The following is a 7,853-nucleotide window of genomic DNA, read 5'->3' as shown; positions in this document are numbered from 1 at the left end:
ATGCAACACAGTTAGGTATTTCAAGTTCCCAAAAGTGGAAGGGATGGGACTTGATAGACTGTTGGAATCTATTTAAAGTTCAACCAAACTGGCAAGGTTTCCCAATTGTTATGGAATAGAACCACAAAGTTGATTGTCATAGAGAAACAACCGAAGCATCTTCGTTATATTACCCACGGAAGCAGGAATATGACCATCTAGATTGTTGGTATACTGGACTAGCTAAGTAAAGGAACTTAACTGGCCTATTTCTGGAGGAATTGAGCCGTTTAACTGATTTGCCGCAAGATGCAAAATATTGAGATTTGTTAGAAGGTCAATCTCTGGAGTGATGCTCCCAGACAAGAGATTGTATGACAAATTAGGATAAACGAGTTTGGAAAGTTGAATGATTCCAAGTGGGATGGTGCCAAAGAGTAGATTCGCGCTAAGATCAATATTAGCAAGATCAGAAAAGGAAGAGAAAGAAAACTCATGGAACGTACCATTTAAACCTGCTTTTGTAAGGTTTAATCTTTCGACCCTTCCTTGTAAGTTACAAGAAATTCCAAGCCAATTGCAGGGGCTTGTTCTTGGATTGGAATGGGTCGCATTTTGAGGATGGTGATGCCATTTTAATGATATGTTAGAATCTTTAAAGCTGTGAAGAGGGCTGCTCACTTGAAAAGAGCATTAGGTTCTTGAGTGGAGTCAGAAGCAACGCTGAGTGAGGAATGTAATATAATGAATAGAACAAGGGAAATACGCAAGGCTAGATTCTCCAAGATGAGACTTGCCAGGGCTGTTGTTTTGCTCTGTTTCGCAAATTATAATTCATTGCTCTATTTATATCCAAGCCAGCACCTTGGTCTCCACAGAAGAACAAGACCTGATATGGTCCATTTATTTTTTTTTTTTTGTTATTAATTAAACTTGCAATAGAATTCAAGATGCGATAACAACTCATTTAAAATTTTAGTGTCCAGGGTTGAAAGATATACTTTTAAAGTCTCTTATTTGATAAAAAAAAAAAAAATAACGTTTATGTTGGAAAAATGATAATGAAAAACTATTTTGAGTGGCCTGGTTCATAATTATTTTAAATTATATAAAAATATCAGTACCATAAACTTTTAGGGGATAATTAATCCCTTGTTGGAGTTGTGGATAATCTATGGAAAACAATCTTATTAATTAAACAATAAAAATAAAATATTTATTAAAAATCAGGTGTAATGAAGTCTGCTTAAGAAAAATATTTATCTGTATAATAATTACCCAGTCAAAGTAATTTCAATCTTAATTAAATGTTAAAGGTATGCATCATAGTATTGTTTATAAAATTTGTTTTGAAATCATGATCGTGACATATCGACTTCTTTCGTTATGTTTTTTCTTTTAGCAATAGAATTTTTATTAATTAATTAATTTATTTATTTTTCTTTTTGGGAAAAGAATCCATTCGTTGTTCTGTCTTTATAATTATCAACGACTTTCTTAACGTGAGCAAATCCATAAGATGATAGTAAATGCCCCTTCAATAATGCTTAGCATTTAAAAGTCTGAAGTCGTTAGCTTTTTCTAATTGTCCTCTTTTATTTTTTCTTAATGGTTAATAATTTCGTTGCCGTATAGAGGCCTTCAAATTGACTGATTTTAATTTTTTTTTTTAAATTATTAGATATATAAAGTAGGAAATTTATTTAGAAATTATTTTAATCTTGACTTACCACTTCATGTATGCGTATGATATATTTTAAGCCAATCAAATGAAAACATATCAGCACTATATATATATGTATATATCTTGGTGAAGCTAGAAGATTATTTTTTGAGGCGCGAAGAAAATTATGAATCAATATATTAATTAATTATTTATATAAAATTATGAATCAATATATTAATTAATTATTTATATTTACTTACAATTAAAAAAATATTTTTTTTATATTTATATTTACTTAGAGTTTATTTGGTATTATTGTTAGAGTTACTGTTAAAAAAAGTATTAAAAAAAGTATTTTTTAAGTACAGTATTAAAAAATAATTTAAAACTAAATTTAATGAATTTTAAACATAATAACAATAAAATAATAGAAAATTTTTTTGCCAAATTGCTTTTTCACTAGCATCTAAAGTATATTTTTTTTTCTGAAAAGTAATTTTTTTTCTCTAATTTTAATATCAAATAGACATTTAAAATATATTAAAAATATTTTAATTCAATCTATTTTATTCATTAATTTTTTAAAGATTATTCATTAATTTTGTAAAAAAGCTAGCAAAATATATTTTAGATAAAGCAAAAAATTAAATAAAATTAAACATTTTTATTTAAATTGAGAAAATAAAAAATATTTATTAAGTAAATTTATATGAGATAATAAATAATATTTATTTATAATTTATACATATTACTTTAATTTATAATTACTAATAAATAAAATTTTATATGTTATATAAATATTAATATTTTAAATATAACTTTTAAAAAAATTTATAAGTGATCTTGGGCTCCACCCCTGTTACTGCATAAAAGTTTTCACTTAAAAAAAAAAATAAAATGCTAATATATAATGCATAAAAGTCATCATTAAAATTAAAAAAAAAAAAGTTTAAAGAGAGCCTTCATTAAAATAACAGGCCAAAGGCTCAAATACAATATAAGGTCATAACATAGCAAACACAATTTTTAGCCATAAAAAATCAAATTCTGTCTTAAAAAAAAGGCCAAGTCCATTGCAACAGAAATCCTAGCAGAAAATAGGTCTATACCCAAAACGGATGACCTGATAGGATGTTCATTTGGATAACGACTGACAAACAATATACATGTCTGGCCTAAATAGTGGATTGGCATTTAAGCATGAAAATGCCAGACTCACTATGAATGCCCATTTGTCTGCAACGTCAAGTGAAGGAGGCGACAAACGCTCATCCAACACATCATTGAATGCAATCTCCATATTGCCTGAGTGAGATAACATTGTAGAAATCAGATCACCAGGATGCTTTCTTTTGATGACTTCTAGTACCAACACCCCAAAGCTGTACACATCGCATTTTTCTGTCACTTTCATTGTGTATGCAAGCTCTGCAAAGACAAAAAAATTATATATATACATAGGGTTTTTCAATATTTAAAGACCATTATTATGAACGATACCACTTCAAATGTGTTAATAAGCCATTAAAAATTACCTTTAAATATAAAATCTACAAAAACAACTAAAAGATTTTTACAAACTATATAAGTTTTAACCTCATTTCCGGTTCAAAGCATCTTACCTGGTGCTACGTATCCGTAGGTGCCTGCAAGCATAGTCCGATTGGAAGAATCCAGGTTGAGAAGCTTAGCTGTGCCAAAATCCGAAACATGAGCTTCATATTCTGAGTCCAGCAGAACATTCTTGCTTGATATGTCTCTATGAACAATTGGTGGTATGCACTCATGGTGCATGTGGTACAAGGCATAAGCTACACCTTTTATGACCGTCAGCCTTTTATCCCAGCCAAATTCTTTTGCAGCTTCATCATTGCACAGGATCGTGGCCAGGCTACCCCTAGGGAGGTACTCGTAAACTAGAAATGTGTGTCGGACATGTGAACAAAAACCATAGAATTTGACAACATTTTGATGCCTTACCTCTGTTAATACCCTTATCTCATTCAGGAATTCTTTCTGATCTGCCATCTCATCATGAGGTAACGAATGGAATTTCTTTACAGCTACAATATCACCCGATAACAACTCTGCTTTGTAGACACGTCCAAATCTGCCCTCTCCAATGCAGTACATGCTGTCAAAATTCTTGGTTGCTTCTATGATTTCTCGATGCATTATTTTGCCATCGAAAATTGATATGGAAAGCAACTCTTCGTTTTTCATGTTGCTTCCTGTCACTGAGCCTCTTTTCCTTGTTCGAAAACTGAACAACATGATAATTAAACCGCAGAATAGGACAACTGCTCCGAAAATAGGAAATACAATCATCAGAGAAAATTTTATGCCCTTTCCCAAAACATGTTTGTGAATCTTTGCAATCTTGCAAGGCTGCAGACTTCTAGCATTGCCACAGAGTCCTCTGTTTCCTTTCAATGTAGCATCTTGAAATGCTTTGCTATTGGGAATGGGACCCCACAACTCGTTATCTGATAGATCAATGGATCGCAATTCAGGCAGTTGTGCTAACGTTGCTGGAATGATGCCATTGAGCTTGTTGTGAGAAAGATTCAGTATCTCCAAGGTTCGCAAACTTGAAAATTCTGCCGTTATCTCTCCAGTGAGCATGTTGTGACTAAGATCGAGCTGGGACAAGCCATGCAGTACTGGAATGGAACCAGTGAGGTGATTGTGAGAGAGATTCAATATATCCAGGCTCTGGGTGCTTCTGAATCTATTTGATATTTCTCCACTGAGGAAGTTCTGGCTTAAATCCAACACCGACAATTGAGTTAACTTCCCCAACTGAATTGGAATTTCTTGGCTAAACTCATTACAACTCAAATTCAAGTAGTTGAGTTTAGCTAAGTTTCCAACATCGTAAGGAATCGATTTGTTCAATCTGTTTGCCGACAGGTCTAGATGCTCAAGATCGGTTAACGATCCAAATTCTGAAGGTATCCCATCAGAAAGCTGATTATCGTTTAAAGTCAACTTCAACAAAGAAGTCAACTTCCCCAATTCCTTAGGAATCCTTCCAACTAAATGATTTGAAGAAAGATCAAGTATAAGCAGCCGAAATGCATTTCCAATATCAGTTGGCATCCTTCCCGAAATATTATTCCCTGCAATCTTTAGGGTCGACAAGTTGTGACACCTCCCCCAGTTGGATGAGATTTCACCATAGAATTTATTGTGGCTTAGATCTATGAACTCCAGATGTGGATAGACACCAAAATCTTCAGTGATATTTCCATGGAGTTGGTTTCCATCAAAACGGGCTCTGACTAAGCTTGAGCAATTTTTCAAACTTCTGGGGATTGGACCTGTTAGTTGGTTGTCATTCACAACCAATTTCTTAAGTGATCCTCCAAGGCAAATATTCTGGGGCAAAAACACCAGTCAATTGGTTTTCGTCAAGGTTTAGCTCAGATAATTTGCTTAGATTTCCAATTTCATGGGGGATGAAACCAGAAAGTTGATTGTCATGAAGGAATACAATTTTTAATTTGCTTAAAAGACCAAATGAAGCAGGAATCGAACCGTTTAGTTGATTCTGACTTAACTCTAGATCAACAAGAGACGATAAGTTTCCTAGCTCTTCAGGAATTGATCCAGAAAGTTGATTTTGGTAGAGATGAAGAAGTTCAATGTATGTTAGACGACCTAATGATGCCGGAATTGGACCAGAAAGATTGTTTGTTTTAAGGCTTAGAACCATAAGATTCTTCAAATTTCCTATTTCTTCAGGGATGGGACCGGAAAGTTGATTGTTAAAAATGTTTAACGCAGTGAGGTTCTCTAAGTAGCCTAAAGTGGAAGGGATGGAACCTGTTAGGCAGTTGGTGTCTAGGTAAAGTTCAACCAAATTGTAGAGCTTTCCAATTTCTTGAGGAATGGAACCAGAAAGTGAATTATTGTAAAGATATAACCAAAAAAGGTTAGTCAAATTGCCCAAGCAAGAAGGAATTGAATCATCGAGACGATTTATATGCAAAGCAAGCTCTTCAAGCAACCTCAGTTGACACATTTCCCCAGGGATTGAGCCATTTAACTTGTTGTCATTGAGGTGTAATGTTCTAAGATTTTTTAGAAGGCCAATTTCTGGTGGAATTTTTCCAGACAGCAGATTAGTTTGCAAATCAAGATAGATGAGCTTGGAAAGTTGACCGATTTGAGGTGGGATGATGCCATATAATTCGTTTGCACTAAGATCAACGTATACAAGTTTAGGAAGGGACGAGAACGGAAATTCTTGGAGCGTACCTTTTAAACCGCAACTTGTGAGGTTGACAGAATGGACTCTTCCAGCTTTGTTGCAACTAATTCCATGCCAGGAACATGGGCTTACATTCATTTCAAGGTGGCTAGAACTAGAAGTATTGGTGGCATTTCCAGGATAAAGAATCCACGAGGGCAGGAGTGGGTTGGTCTGGTTAAGGCTGGCTTTCCATTTTATCAGGGAACGTGCTTCATCAATAGAGTTAGAAGCAACATTAAGTGAAGAATGTGAAACAACAAGCAGGATCAAAGGAACAAATAGTAGCACTCTTTTCGAGGTTGAGAATCCCATGACTCTTGTTTTAATGCAAGGCAAATAGTGATTCAGGACTCGATAAGTAAATGTGGATATGCACACTTCTAATATATAATATCCAGTGCCTTACAAAATGTGTTTGTAAGAGACCTCAAGCCTGGAGAAAGAAGTCTTCCGCCACCTTTCACATCATCATCACCCCTGCTGTTTAAGTTATTAATTATAGTAACCACATAACGTGAAATTTAAGCAGCTTAGTCAAATGCAAACCCAGCATCACCGGCTGTTCTTCTCATTTTTTGTAGGAAACAGAATGTCTCCCTACATCAATTTAAATATTAGCGAGATTAGTTGCTTGAAGTAAGATTTGGGCATGCAAGATTTTCAATGACAACTTCAATATTTGAATCTGACCTTGCAAGTCCACATCCCTATCTAACCATTTGTTAATAATCGTACCTTATTTTGATTATGTAGAATTTGATTATTTGTAAAATTAGGAAAAGATTTGAATTTACAAATAAATTTCTCATTTTAATTCATTTTTTGTGTTTAAGTTATGAATATATAAATTATTAATTAAATATAACAAATAAATATATTTATAGAATTGTTTGTTAACATTTGGAGCATTATTGTATTAAATGAAAGACGAAATTAAATTTTTCTTTTTAATAGAACTATTAGATTATAGAACATAACTAGTAACTCATATATAAAACTAGTACAATGTCCATGCTACGCATGGGTAACTTATAATTTTTATTTTTTAATTTAATTTTTATTTATATTTTAAATAAAATAAATTATTATTATTAAATTATTTTTAAATTATTATTATTTATTTAATTTTATTTGAATAAATTTTTACTTGTTATAATTAATTTATGATATAATTAATTGAAATACCTATTTAATTCTTTTTATACATATATTAATAATAATTTTCATGATTATTTCCTTTAAAATGTAATAGAAAAACTTTATTAAAAAATAATTTAAATTTCATAAAATTTTTATATTTTATCTCATAATTTATGTAAACCGATATGTATTTTTTAAAAAATTACAGAAAATGTATTAAATTAATAAAAAATAATATTATTGTAAAAATATATAAATATAATATATTTTATTATTAACATAATAAAAATTAAATTACTAATTATGAATTGAATTATTTAATTTTAATAATAATGAAAATATATAACATTATTATTAATTAAAAATAACATTCTATTATTTTATTTTCTTAAAATACTATATCTAAGTGTAAATTTTTTTTATCAATCTAATATATATTTAATAAAATAATTCTTTGACAAAAAAGGTTATTACTTTATATAAATTTATAATATAAAATGAATACATTTTATAAAATTAAAATTTTAAAATATTATAATTTTCTATTAATATAATAAATATTAAAAATACATATTATTTTTTAAAAAACAGATTCTATAATTTTTATACTGTAACTTTAATTATTTTAATCATCTTTATTTATAGCTAAATTTTCGATGCAATCATATTTACAATTTATCTTTAAAATTTTAATTGTATATAAAAATATAGTTGAGAGGTAATTTTTGCACAAAAATATAGTTATTTGATTAAAATTTAAAATTAATTATATTAAAAATTAATGATAATAAAATATAGATAATCAAAATA

At 30.4% G+C, this 7,853-nt stretch overlaps 1 pseudogene; it reads right to left on the bottom strand.

Moving 5' to 3' along the window:
* Window positions 1–2,777: 2,777 nt before the first annotated feature.
* On the bottom strand, window positions 2,778–6,215 carry LOC131171142 (MDIS1-interacting receptor like kinase 2-like; annotated as a pseudogene).
* Window positions 6,216–7,853: the final 1,638 nt, after the last annotated feature.

This window comes from Hevea brasiliensis, chromosome 12, assembly GCF_030052815.1.
Source record: "Hevea brasiliensis isolate MT/VB/25A 57/8 chromosome 12, ASM3005281v1, whole genome shotgun sequence".
Taxonomy (NCBI): domain Eukaryota; kingdom Viridiplantae; phylum Streptophyta; class Magnoliopsida; order Malpighiales; family Euphorbiaceae; genus Hevea; species Hevea brasiliensis.
This window is presented reverse-complemented; position numbering and strand designations above follow the sequence as displayed.